Below are 14509 nucleotides of genomic sequence, written 5' to 3' on the forward strand. Positions count from 1 at the left end.
CCATCATTGCCGGAGAACTATAAACTATAAATATAAAATCTCAGAATGATTTATTTGCTGTATATTGTAGATAGTTTCAATGGGTAATAAGAGTGGTTTGCAGCGTCTAGCCTCTTAAGCACTAAAGATTAATACAGTATATTCAACTATTAATGGTTCCACTGGGTGAAAGTACAAGAATACAATGTTCGCCCTGAATGCCCTTTACAGAATATAATGGATATTGTAAGAAATAAGGATCTTATACTAATAAAAATGTGACAATATCACCTTTTATTTTCTGAAATGATGTCTACTTTTGTGAAACAAATTGTGATCCTGAAAACATTGAGGTGAATAGCTTTTAATAAAAATGTAAGTGTATCAGAGGACAGGTATACACATTCTTGCATAGTTTCACCCTGTGAAAATGCATAATAAGAAGCTTCATTCTGTGTTAGACAACCCGGACGAGGCATAGAGATGGAGAGGGTCGCTCGCGCGCCATGGTCGGTAGGTCCAGTGGCTTGTGGGTTTCTTGATTTAGCCCTTTGCAGCTTTCGTCCAATGCTCATTAATCCAAGGGAGTGAATGGGTATGCTGTAAAAGTAAAAGGTCTTAAGGTCCACCTGCATGAAAACGTGGTATGGCTAAATCTGGAAAGCCTGGATGTTTCACCATATTTCTTATTTGAAGGATAACATCTCTAGGTGAGTCTAACGGCGCATTTGGGGTTTTAGCTACCCTAAAAGACTTGTTTGGCCTGGCGGGGTAGAGGTGAGTTAGGAGCCTTCTCATAAAGTGTGATAGCGTCTGGACCCCTATTTCCTTAGCCTGCTGCCTGGTAAGGACCATGCCTCGCTTTTTCAGCAACTTCATTTTGGAGAAATTGCTATCTTTGTCTTCAGGGTTGTTACCCTGGTCTCCACTGTCCAGACCTCTGTGCAGATTTCCGCCAAGCTGTGATCCAGGATCTGTTTCAGCTCAGTAACCAGTAATCTAATGTTTTGGGTTTTTTTAGTCGCTGGGGAGTTCTCGTTGGGTGCAGCCGGTGGAGTCCCTGGGGCCACCTAAGGCTCAAGTGGAGTTAGGTCTGTCAATGGTTATGTGATATCCATTAACCTGATTATGAACCAAATTATTTTACATGTATCAATTTAAAGGTATAGCCTTATACTACAATAACAATTCACTTTTATATAAAGAAAGCATAAACACAGAACAGCAATTTTTCATAAAATAATGAAATCACCAAGTGATATAGATAAAATGGACAATAATCATATGATATAACCATCAGCATAGACAGTCAACTAGAAAAGTTAATGATTAATTCAGCTAATATGGGAATGAATCTGAATATGAATGTGATTTTAACGATGCATTACTTTACTGGATAAGATAACAAAGCAATCTATACTGAATAATGACTTTGACTGCTTTAAAATCTGAGTTAGGATCTAAATAAATAATGCATAATATTGACAATATTATTATGTAATTTTTCCCTCTACTGCGGTCAGTACCCGAAGCAAGCCAGAGAATCTATAGCATGCTGCTGCCCAGTACAAGAACCCAAACTAATAGTCATCTAACCCCCAGGGCCGGATACTGAAAATTAGAGATGAAAATTCAGGCCAAGCAGGCAAACAAACGACTTCTCCTGCAATCCCGACCAACTCATCCCAAACTATGATACAGGTTGAAAGTAATCCTGAGATTCATCATATGGCAGGGGCGTCCAACGTGCAACCCGCGGGCCAACCGGACTGGCCCACCGGGAAATTTCGGCCGGCAGACAACATTCAAAGCGGCCGCCCGGCAGAGGTTTGACCCTACCAGAGTCACAAAAATATTATTATACCATTAACCTCACTTCGGCTTTGGACTTAATTATCCACTGAGCACAGGACCTATCACAAGCTACAGTTCTTCCTGACCAATGTGAGAGTCTGACATGGGTGGGGGTGTTTTTTTTATCCACCTATCCCTCACTGCCTTTTCACTCACAAACACGCCTCTCTTTTTTCTGTGGGTCTGGATGATCATGCCTTAGATTTCATTCCAACTCCTTGCCCTGTCAGAGTATCACATGAAGAAAAGCAGACTAATGTTGCTGCCTGAAATTCCTGAGTGTTTCTAGGACCGTACTTCCTTTACAACACACTTAGTTACCCCATTCCACTGATTCTCTGGCTGCTAGGTATAACTTTAGTTGTTCACTTGGCGCTTTCTAGATCTTTTTACTCAGGAAAGAGTCCTGCCTTGGAGCATCTCTCTCATATTGATGCTTGTTGGAAGAATATCTCTCTTACCCTCCCATTATTCAAACAAAGTTATGGTATTCACGTTCTTCATACTGTTCATGGTGGTATAGGTGGCTAAGCTAGACAATCCCAACAGATCTAAAATCTAAAATATATTCTTCAGTGAGTAAACAGATTTCTTGTTTACTGATGTTTTATTTAGGCTCACAAATGACTAATACATGCGTGGTAATCATAGCATTTCACAATTACTTTAATTGCTGTCTGTAACCCTCTTAACCTTTAGCCTTGAGATTATGTTGCTTAAAGAAAGCATCATGAAGAGAAGAGGTTTGGATGATTAATATTCATTGTTTATTCTAATCAAGGTAAGTTTGTTAATTTAATCATTTTACTAAGTTGACCCAAAAGTTATTAGTATGCTGATGGGGTTGTGCTTTAAGCATACAATAAAATATATAGTAGAGTGTACTGTATGGAAGTTTTTTTTCGTTTTTTTTATTTTCCTCTCCCCCTTCTTTTTCTCATGAGTACATGGAAACATGTGTCAACCTATATAAGTGTCACCCCTCCCCTTTTCTTTTCTGTACCCCAAATTTTCTTTACAAAAATGGCAATAGAAATCTGAATTATCAAAAAATAAATAAATAAAAATGTATGATTTCCATTACTGATCCATGAGGTACCCTACTAGTAACAAGACCTTCCTCTGAATATATACACAATTTACTACAACCCTCTGCCTCTTATCACTCAACTATTACATTATCCATTTAACTATTTTAGCATCCAAACCCTGCAATATATTTATGAGTGTTCTATGAGGGGCAGTATGAAATGTCTTCTACTGCTTCCCCTAGTCTAGTATTTTACACACAAAAAATGAATTTAGTTTGCCAAGATCTTCCTGCAACAAAACCATGCAGTGTCTGATCTTGCAAACCATTTCCATCCAGATATTTAACAATCCTTTCTTTTAGCATGGTTTCCTTTAATCTTCAACTCCTGAGATATAACACTTACTGGTATTTCTTTTGTTTTTGTTTTTTATGAAGTGGTACTATAGTTGTCCACTGCCAGTCTCCTGGAACTACTCCTGTCACTAGTGATTGGTTAGTATGTCCGAAGCTCCTTTAATAAGTTTGAGTGTATCCTATGGCTCCCATGTAAATGCCTGTTTTTATTTTAGAGAGTCCAAGTAGAACTTTACATGTTTTCCTATTTATTTTTTTCTAACCAAGGTCCTTTAATTTCATCTTCTTCCGTAAAAATAAATAACATGAGTATTTATTTAGTCAGCCAGTTAGATATTTGAGGAAGCCTGACAGGCAGGGGAAATGGGTCATATAACATTTGCTCCAACTTTGTCGAGTACCACAGTGGTTGTGCTTGTCTTTAGCAGAACATCACTTAAATAATTCCATTTCTGCTGGACTTCATCTAAAGTTGTCCAGACTCGCCTACATATCTTTAAAATCATCCTTTCTAAAATGTCACTTTTGATGCCGTCTCCTTATTTTACACAAGTCTACCTGATGACCACTGGATCCCAAACCCTCTCCTACAGTGACATATGAAATTAAATCTCCATTGTAAATATTAAACTTAGCACAGGGTCTGTTAATGTTGACTCGTCTCCCAATTGCCTATGCCGCAATCCCAGTTAATAATTCAGGATGTCTCTTCTCCTGGCTGACCCAGTTGCTAGGTGTTTCCAGTCCACTTGAGAGAGATTAAAGTCCCCCATAGTGATATCATCATCTTTCATTAACATCTTAGTTATTAGTAACTAGCAGATAATCAAACTCCACCACTTACCCAGGAGGTCTATACTGTATATCTCACCTATGTGAACAACCACTTTTGTCCAAATTCTAAAACTACCTATCTCTTAGTATCTCTTTACATTTTTTTCTTCTTTTAGCTTCAAGAAGGCACCTGACAGGGTTTATATTTATACAACATTTCTCCAAAATCATACCTTTCTGTATAGATGTAATAGTAATAATAATACTAATCAAGTTAAAGGGATGAGTAAAGCCTTTTTGCCTTTGGTGAAGTAAAATGCACAGTTATCTGCAAACATCATCTGCAATCTCAAGATAATTGTAATTCTAGTTTACAAGCAACTTGAAAACACAACTTTTCCTGTAACTGCCAAGAGGTAGTCATGGTTAAAATGTTTCACTGTAAGTATTAATTAAATCTTGTATTCTGTTTTAGATGTCTATAAATTGTCTCTCGTGCACTTGCAGAAGGGAAAGTCTGTGAGGCTACAGCAGGTCCTGTGCGGCTGTATCAGAAGCATTTGATGTAATGTCACATTCGGTACTTCTGATGCAGCCATATGGGATCTGCCACAGCTTCTGCACTAGACAACCAGGGAACGACGACCTTCTCATGAGTAAAGGTAGGCAAGTTGGGGGGTTAGGGAATTATAGGTGCTGTGGGGACAAACAAGGGTTAATGGGTTCTGGGGGAACATGGCAGTGGTTGGGAGTCCATGAGGCACACAAGATAAATCCCCTAATTTACCAAAAAAAATATATATATATCAGCAGCTGGGGGTATCCTTGGGTGGACATATACATGGGAACAAAAACTAGATATAGTGTAGTACTGTTAAGTAATAAAAACATGAAAACAGTGCACTGAGACCAGCCCTAAGTGCAGCCAAAGCTCAGTGGCTACCAATAGCCGTCATCTTTATTGATGTAAAGTCACACACATTCACTATGAAGACTCCTGGCACAGATACTTTATAGGTAGCAATTCAATTGATAATAGTGTCCATTTGTTTAGTGACATATAAGATGCATAAGGAGATCATTCAGTTATTGAAAGGTGTAATTTATGTATAATAATTCTTATATACAGTATCTCACAAAAGTGAGTACACCCCTCACATTTTTGTAAATATTGTATTATATCTTTTCATGTGACAACACTGGAGAAACAACACTCAGCTACAATGTAAAGTAGTGAGTGTACAGCCTGTATAACTTTGTGAATTTGCTGTCCCCTCAAAATAACTCAACACACAGCCATTAATGTCTAAACCTTGGCAACAAAAGTGAGTACACCCCTAAGTGGAAATGTCCAAATTGGGCCCAATTAGTCATTTTCCCCTACCCGGTGTCATGTGACTCATTAGTGTTACAAGCTCTCAGGTGTGAATGGGGAGCAGGTGTGTTAAATTTGGTGTTATCGCTCTCACACTCTCTCATACTGGTCACTGGAAGTTTAACATGGCACCTCATGGCAAAGAACTCTCTGATGATCTGAAAAAATAATTGTTGCTCTACATGAAGATGGCCTAGGCTTTAAGAAGATTGCCAAGCACCTGAAACTGAGCTGCAGCACGGTGGGCAAGGCCATACAGCGGTTTCACAGGGCAGGTTCCATTCAGAACAGACCTTGCCATGGTCGACCAAAGAAGTTGGGTGTACGTGCTCAGCGTCATATGAAGAGGTTGTCATTTCTTCAGTATTGTCACATGAAAAGATATAATAAAATATTTACAAAAATGTGAGCGGCGTACTCACTTTTGTGAGATACTGTATATAGTGAACTTTTTGCATTTTTCTGTTTGAGAATATAATAGTGTAAAAATGATATATTGCCATGATGTTTCTGATTTTTCCATAGGGTTAAAATGGGCAAGATCTATGAGTTGAAGTAGATAGCACTTCAAAAATAACAAAATAACCCCAAATAGCAGAGCTGTAGCTAGCTCCTTTTGCGCCTGAGGCAAGAATGGAAAATTGTGCCCCCAGCAATTTTTTTAGAGGTTATTACACACTGCCTTTACACACACATTTACACATACACGCTGCCTTTACACACACCTGACCATTAACATGCATATACACATACACTGCTATTACACACAACTGCCCATAAACACACACATGCCCCATATCTCTGGAATCTACTTCCACCGAACCTTCATCATTCACCCTCCCTCCCAACATTCAAGAAACATTTCAAAACTCACTTCTTCTGAGAAGCATACCATCTTAGCTGCTAGAACCTCCTTGTCATTGATAAAGCTACCACACTACCTCTTACCTTTTCTCTGTACCATATGTTTGTCACTCCATTCCCTCAAGATTGTACGCTTGCAAGCAGGGCTTTCTCCACCTAATGTTTCGGTTTGTCTTAGTCTGTCAATTCTCGTCTCGTCATACCCCTTGAATATATGTATTGTATTAAGCGATGCGTAAATTGTTGGCACTATATAAATAAAAGATAATAATAATAATAATAAATACACTGCCCTTACACACTGCCTTTACACACACCTTCCAATAAACACACATATACACATACAATGCCCTTACCCAACCCTGCCTTTACACACACATATACACAAACACCAGCTTACAAACATACAAATGCCTATAATGCTCTTACACACACACACTGCCAATACACATTCACTGCCTTTAAACACACCTGCCCATTAACACGCATATACACATACACTGCCCTTACACACACGTGCCCATAAACACACATATACACATACACTGCCCTTACACACACACATATACACTGCCCATACACACACACACTGCCCATACACACACTAGCTTACAAACACACACATCCCTAACACCCCTTTCTCCCCATCTCTTACTTTTCTTATCTTCCATCAACCTCCATCTTCCTATATCATCCACCATCATCCTCCATCATCTTCTAGCCTCCATCCTGTCATGGGAGTGCGAGGTCTGTTACATGGTTACAGATTAGGAGTAGAAAGGTAAATTAGTGTGTTATCACCACAGATATACTGGGATCCAAAAGAACATATAAGTTATCAAAAAAAGGTTGTGTAGAGAATTGAGCCCTGAATACCAATAGAGAGTGGTAGAAGTGACAAACATGTGCCAGAGAATGAGATACTAAACATATAATCAGAGAGGTAAGATTTGAGCCAGGAGAGACATGTGTAACTGATACCATAGGAATGAAGGGTTTGCAAGAGTAGGAAGTTGGTTAACAACCTGTAGGGTCTCCAAACTTTCTGTTAATAAGCATTAGAAATTTCAAAAACTAGTTCAGAAATGTATTGAGCAAAAATATTAATTAAAGAGGTGTCTTTGTACCCTTTTGTAATAGAATCAAATAATAATATAACAATAATAATAATAATCATAATAAGCAAATAAATAATCAAATCTAATATTAAAAATATATAACTAAAGTGAACTTCTATGGCTTGTGAAGTAGCTCTCAAGAATTGTGATTCTCATAAATAAAGTTAATTAACAGAAGGGTTGGAGACCCCAGGAATAGACAATCCATAACTGTGCCTTTTTTAACAGACAAACTAGATTTTCTGTGTTGTTTCTTTTTTTCTTTTTTTTTTTTGATCCTGTACAATATTTAATTGCATATTTTTGTGCTATTCAGCAAGTGCACCTATGTGACCCTATTCCTATTTACTGATTTTCTTTCCTTGTGTAAAAAGAAAGGAATAATCACGTTTTAAAGGAGACGGATAATAATGGTTTAGTTATCAATGGTATTTGTCCCCATCTAATTGTTGTTGTGATCCCTATACAGTATTGTTTTACAAAGATTATGGTCCAATATCTTGAAGAACTCGCATTCCAAATGCAAACTGCAAATCTAGAAATGCATTTCTACAGTGTCTTAGTAATCAAAGCTATACCAAATTCAATTATTTTGGCTTCATTATAATAGTTACTTGACTATGAGATATAATCAAACTCAAATTAGAACTGTGTAAAGGTAGAGGATAATGAGCCAGAACCGAACTGGAGCCAGTGCTTAGAAGCATACTATCCTTTGTAGTATAGGACCTCCATCTGCCTAGCAGGATTGGTAAGGTTTTGTGAATTGTGCTGTGGTTTGACTTCATCTTGGCCAATACCTAAATTTGCTGAGTTTGCCACATAGTCGAATATGCCCCAGGATAACCGTACCCACAAACCAAAATATCCCCAAAAAAGACATGCACATCTTTATAATTATATAATTTCCACGGCTTTATTAATAATTTTTAAAAGTCATTGTCAAAACAGACCATCACAATGAAACAGTGATTACATATTTTCCCTTCATAAACAATGACAATGACCCCCAAATTCTAAACATATTAGCCATATAAACATTGGCACCACCACATACCAGGTGCCTCCACATTAACCAACTGTCCACTGTAGGGGCATACCAAGACCCCTACACCACACAGATTAACCAAATAATAACCAATGTAGGGGCATACCAAGACACCCCTACACCACACAGATTAACCAAATAATAACCAATGTAGGGGCATACCAAGACACCCCTACACCACACAGATTAACCAAATAATAACCAATGTAGAGGCATACCAAGACACCCCTACACCACACAGATTAACCAAATAATAACCAATGTAGGGGCATACCAAGACACCCCTACACCACACAGATTAACCAAATAATAACCAATGTAGAGGCATACCAAGACACCCCTACACCACACAGATTAACCAAATAATAACCAATGTAGGTGCAGTATGTGGCAGTAATTACTAATTATTGCCATTTTAGAAGTCTACTAATATTTTTTCTGGTAGCCTGTTTCTGCAGAGAAGAAAACAAAAAAACAATGGGAAAATGTAACTTTAACACAAAAGGCTGCCGTTTAGTACCATGACAATTTGCAGTTCATGTTCAAGCACGTCTACAGTGAAATGGAATGTATTCCTTTCTAAGCCGTTTGTGTGACATTTTTCATGAAGTGTAACATCTGGATGCATTATAGGCTTCTAAAGCAATTCAAGATATAAATGGCTAAGCAGAGCCTTGGATATTGTACTGGATATTGTAGATTAGAAATGTCATAGAAGTGTTTTAAAATACATATCATGTTGTTACTATGCCTTTTAAATATTAATAATAGTTTACCTAGCACATGTATCGTATTTGTGAAAAACAAATAGAAATGCTTTTAGGTTTTCATTATTTAACATTTTTATTTAAAAGAACAAGTTCCCATGATTATGCGAAAGCAGATGGTATAAAGTACATCATGACCTTCTGTTTTCAGCAAGTGAAAATATATATATATATAGTTAAATTTTATACACACGTGGCAATTGCTATGTTATATGTATAATATATATATTTGTGACCTAAGATATATATATATATATATATATATACACATATATTTTTGTATACATATATTTTTGTGTATAACAGGGGCATAATTAGAAACCAGCTGGTATGTGCCATCATTGCTCTCAAACAACATGTCTGTGGCTTCAAAGTCACTTGCCCCCCTTCCAACATACAACATATGTAAACACACTTACACATATTACACACACTCATACTCACTAACACACACTCCATCTCACCCCACTTACACATGCATGCCTACAAACACTTACATATTTATGCTCACAGGCACACACAATTACACATCCATGCTCACACACATACAATTTCACATCCTTGCTCACACACACATACAATTACACATCCATGCTCACACACACATACAATTTCACATCCTTGCTCACACACACATACAATTACACATCCATGCTCACGCACACAATTACACATCCATCCTCACACTCACACAATTACACATCCATGCTCACATACATACACACATACATACATATACAAATACAAGCACATATACATAGCCCTGCCTGTCCTCTCACTCCGATACGTTCCTGTCTCCCTGGGCTGGTTCTAAATAGCTTAGCAAGGGTCCTTCTGACCTGGATCAGTGTAGTCCAGGTTGGAAGGGCCATTTCTAAACCATTTTGAATCAGTATAAGGAAACAAGGACAAGAGGTTGCCAGTGGTGTATATATATATACCGTATATATATATATATATATATATATATATATATATATATATATATACATGTTTACCATCAAAATGCAATTAAACTATGCAATTAAGCAAGTACCTCTTAGTTTAGATAGCATTTCTATAGTACAATAAACAATAAAGAATACTCCGCCAGAATTCCACCCTACCAGCTAGACCAAGTTAACAAGATGTCTCTTACAAAAAAAAAAAAAAAAAAAAAAATATGTGCTACTTATGATAATACATAAACTATATTCCTCAAGTGTCACCTAAGGAAGTATGGACATGTGAAACTAGTTGTATGGTTTTGTAAGCCTTTAGGACACTGGTTGTCCCTATTATAGGAATGGAGTGTGGTACAAGTGGTGATCCTGCTCCCAATATGAATTTTTCAAATGTAAGTACCTTTGTTTTTTATGCAATAAATGTTCATTTTTCTTAAAATTGCCCTTCTGTGCCCCATTTTGTTTTGGCCATCCATGCTTGTTGAAGGTAAAATAGGATTAGATCCTGCTTCACTTAAGTGATGGAAAAAAAAACTCCTGGTGTGCAGATATCAATCAAGTTCAAGTGAGCTATAGGTTTCAGAAGTCTAACTCTCAGCCCACAAAACTAGAACACCGTATGTCTCTGGATCACGTGAGTGTGTTACATCTCAGTTTACTTTATCCTTTGTAGCAGTATTACACCACACTTCTAGATTGTAAGCTTGTTTGAGCAGGGCCTTCTGTTCTTGTTTCTATAAGTCAAATTGTTGTCATGTCTGGTTTACCCATTGTACAACGCTGCTGAATATCATGACCTTATAGAAATAATATTAATAATTATAACAGTGTGTGAAAAGCTATATCCCATCTTTGGTATTTTTCAATATATCTTTTTACTGGTACACCTATGTCACTGAATAATTTTAAGTTGTTTGGTGTTCTGTGGTATACATGTTGATATTATTAACGGTCAACTCACTTAATTCACTGTGCATTTTAAAGGGCCACCACTTGCAAGTTTCTCCTGCATGGTGGGTTGAGGTGGCTTTCAAGAATTCTCACTTATTATAACTGTGCTTTATATGAAGCCATTCAAGCTTTTCAGGAGCTCACTAGGGTTTGTCCTTTTCAATGTAAGGTAAAGTTAACACTCATACAAACTCCCTTTAGTGTACAAATCCAAATGTCATGTCCCCTTGAAAAGTAGTTATTGACCAACACTTAACATCTGTGTAAGCTTTTCCACTATCGGAGAAGATAAAAGTTAAACATTAATGTTTTGTTTCCTTTGCTTTCACAATATTGTGTTTCTTTCTGGTTTTCCAGAAATCAATATTTCATTTTGTACAATTCTTTTTTTATGTTCAAGGCATCATTGATGATAATAAATATAGAGAAAATAAAACATTTTATAGTTCAATAAACTAGCCAGCCAATAGACTCATTTCTGTAAGAGCACTGCTGGGATGTGGAGCTTTGATGCCCTTTTCCAGATGCTCCCTCTAGCTATATCCCTTGGTATGTTTTGTATATTTACAATGTCTTTGATGTGAAATTGGCCTTGAGGGTGTATACATTTTTTGTGCCTTTATTTAAACATAGTTTAATGTAACAAACGCGGTAAAAATAGTTTACTGTAACAAAAACCTGTATATAAGGTAAGGGCCTGCAAGATATTGTAGTCCTTTAAATAAATAATTTAGAAGACCCCTTGCTCCCCTTTTGCTTGGGTTAAGCAATTTATGGCTCTCTATACATTTTTCAAATCTCACCATTCTTAGTACACTACATAAAGACTACATAAAGCTCTCAGCTAGCAAATTAGAGGGCAGATACACACCGAATGCCTGGCAGCTCATAACCTAATGGAATCCGACTCGAGTTCTTGCAATTCAGGGTGTAGTCAAATGTTCCCAAAAAATAAGGTGTTAAACGGTGCAAGGCAAACTTTGACCCGCAGCCACTAGTTAAGACCCTTGGAAGGCTCTGTAGGTAAGTGTATAATTTGCTTTATGGAAAATCCATCCTTATCACATGCTGGGATTATATCAGGTATGGCCAGGCTAGAAAAGAAACTAGACCATGGATCTTAAAGGCAAGCATGTGCTAAGTGATGTACAGTATAAAGAGGATGCTTGTTGGATATTGGATATATATATCTTATATTCTTGAGAATGTGGCCATTTGTATCAAGCTGGTCGTCCCACAATGAAGCACCAAATCTGCCAAGGGAAAGGCAAGGTATGTGTGCAGTGCTCTCAGACAGATGGTGTACCAGAGGGCCAGTACGGTCCTTACCTTGTTGGGTAATGTTGATCCAGAGACTACTGAGGCAGAAAAAATGTTAAAATAATTTGAATAATAATTACAACAATAAAAGTGTCAACCCTGTTTTGTTTATTGGGCAAAAATCATGCCATAAATCTCATAATAAATAGTAATATTTTGTATTTGCTCCTTAATATATTACAGAATCTCATATATAAATACATTTCAATAAGCAACTTTTGCAGAATCCTTTTATAAACATTTGTTTTATTATTTTTCAGAACAAACAAATTAGAAATGAGTTCAAAGCAATATAAATTAAGGTATGTTTTATTGATGAAGCATGGCATTATGCTTAATTTTAATGGACGCGAGGGAACCATGCAATATTCATGGTAATAAAACTTTTGTGCAGTACTGTGTATGTATATATATATTTTTTTTAAAAAAAACAAACATCTAACCTTGTAAGAAAATAACCATTATTGTGATGTTTAACTACAGCAGTTTTTGGACCTGAGTGCCAGTTTTTCTTCTTATAATGTTGTGCTACAGATAACCGGTCAAGATAACCTAGCAGTTTCATTTTTAGATGTACATTATGCACATCAAATTGTAAAATCTAAAACTTTGTATGATCTTTCAATTTCCCATACAAAATATTATATACTGTATATTTGTAATGTATGTTCAAAGATAATGATAGAATTCAATGTGAAAAAAGGGCATTTAAAATGATTTTTTTAATTGTGTCAATATTACCACTACCAATTATCACAACTAAAGCTACTTTTAATAACATAACCTGCATTTGAAATGTTCATTAAAAGCCTTATGTTCATTTTTGTAAGAAAGAAGTTATGTTATGTAAATGATACTATGACCACTAAATGAGTTTACCTAAATTTTATGGTGGGCAGGTTCATTTTCACTTTTTAAGAAAAAACTAAAATTTTTACTTAAATTAACCTCTGGGGAGAGTTGACAAAAATTTACGTTTGGACTTCTCCAGTAGACCAACTAACTAATTTACTACACAGATCTATTAAACTGCAAAAAATACACAATGTTTTTAATATTAACACATTATTGCTGCAAGTATTCAGTTTGTGTGCTGCATGGAAAGAAAACATCTGTAATTTTAGCATTTCATGCAACAAATGTGATTGTTCACTACACAATAAGATCAAACGTATATTCACATACTCGCATATCTAGTAAATAAAGATTCTGTTTATTTATGGAAAGAATCCCCTCTTATTTCAATGAATTTAAGATGGCATTTCAATATATGAAGAACACTTTGAATTTAAAATAGATTGTACATATCAAATATTCTTACAGGATAACAGCTTATAAATTCCATGGCAAAAATGCAGAACCGCTGCATTAATGAACAATGGAAAGATGGGTTTATTTCACAAATAAACTGATGTATTGTTATAGTTCTCTTTTTAGTGTTAGAAACACTTAAATTTATTACATGGGAACAGTGGTTGTTGGTTTCAGCATCTCTGAAGACCTTGTCTCCAGAGATAAATGAATTGGAAAAAAATATTTAGCCCTAAGAACATTTTGGAAAATTTTAATGTCTTTAAATATAGCCCAGCATCACAGTACTAAATTTTTATTTAAATTAAAATTATTTATCTTATCAATATGCATAGACAATAGCATCCCAGAGAAATGTGTCTATTTTTTAAATACTATAAATGTATACAATAAAGAGATTTCATTACTAATATTTCCATTTCAAGCCTACTCAGCAGGCCCGGATTGACGTAGGGGCTGATGGAGCTGCAGCTCCAGGCCCCTACCTGAAAATAGGCCCAGTCAGGACCGGACTGACTTAGCCTATGCGGCCTCTACGGCCGCATTAGCGCAAGGCATAAGGGGCACCTGCCCTTTATGCCCGCAGCGACCGGGTCCGCCACTCTAGGAGGCCGGGTAGCCCCAACCAGGGGTCTGCGGCGGCACAGGGCTTAAATTAAAACATCGGGGGGGGTTTTTTTTTTTTACTTTATTTAACATCCTCCATGTTAAATAAAGTTTTTTTAACTTTATTTAACATGGAGGATGTTAAATAAAGTTAAAACAAAAAAAACCCCGATGTTTTAATTTAAACCCTGTGCGGCCGCACACACCCCTA

Source organism: Spea bombifrons, chromosome 7, assembly GCF_027358695.1.
Source record: "Spea bombifrons isolate aSpeBom1 chromosome 7, aSpeBom1.2.pri, whole genome shotgun sequence".
Classification (NCBI taxonomy): Eukaryota; Metazoa; Chordata; class Amphibia; order Anura; family Pelobatidae; genus Spea; species Spea bombifrons.